The 875-nt window shown below is 39.2% G+C and overlaps 1 non-coding gene across 1 annotated transcript; it reads right to left on the bottom strand.

Moving 5' to 3' along the window:
* Window positions 1-283: 283 nt before the first annotated feature.
* Window positions 284-387, bottom strand: LOC127901988 (small nucleolar RNA R71). The gene has a single exon (XR_008054393.1). It is a non-coding gene; the product is annotated as a small nucleolar RNA R71 (small nucleolar RNA).
* Between the last annotated feature and the right edge of the window lie 488 nt (window positions 388-875).

Below are 875 nucleotides of genomic sequence, written 5' to 3'. Positions count from 1 at the left end.
GAGCTTTGAACTAAAACCTAGTGTGCTAAATTGTCTCCCAACATTCTATGGCCTAGAAAATGAGGACCCATATAATCATCTGAATGATTTTCATGCTATTTGTCAAACTTTTAAATACGAGAATTTTTCAGATGATGATGTTAAACTTAGACTATTCCCATTTTCTTTAAAGGATAGAGCTCGTTCATGGTTAAATACTTTACCTGCTAATAGCATTTCATCATGGGAACAAATGGTAACGAAATTTTTGAATAAATATTTCCCAGTGCATAAAACCAATGCTATTCGCAGGGAAATTTCAGAGTTTACACAGAGAGAAGACGAGCAGTTTTTCGAAACATGGGAGCGATTCAATGGGCTACTCTTGAAGTATCCACATCATGGGTACGAGAAATGGCACCAATGCCAATACTTTTTGGAGGGATTATTGCCAAATGTGCAAGAATGGTTAATGGCAACAAGTGGAGGAGAGCTAATGTCAAAAAGTGCATCAGAAATTTGGGAATTCTTCCAGCGACAAGCGGATAATTCCCAACAACGGAGTCGATCACTCAGGAATACTAGAAGGATTAAGGGAGTAAATGAGGTTCACATTGGCAAGTCAAGTTCAGAAATTAAAGAAGTCAAAGCGATAATTGAAGGTCTCTCTCGACAAATAGCATCGTTATCTACTGCTAAATCAACAGAGCCACATGACCATGACTCATACTCAGATCAAGCCAATGCCATAGGTGTAATGAGAAAACCATCGAATTACAACCCATACTCCAACACATATAACCCTGGATGGAGAGACCACCCAATTTTTTCATGGTCTCAAGGACTCCAACAGAATGGACCAACAATTCCACAAAATCCTCAAGCGTCTCAGCCCC

Source organism: Citrus sinensis, chromosome 4, assembly GCF_022201045.2.
Source record: "Citrus sinensis cultivar Valencia sweet orange chromosome 4, DVS_A1.0, whole genome shotgun sequence".
Taxonomy (NCBI): domain Eukaryota; kingdom Viridiplantae; phylum Streptophyta; class Magnoliopsida; order Sapindales; family Rutaceae; genus Citrus; species Citrus sinensis.
Note: the sequence above shows the minus strand (reverse complement) of the source record. Positions and strands in the feature narration are given on the sequence as shown.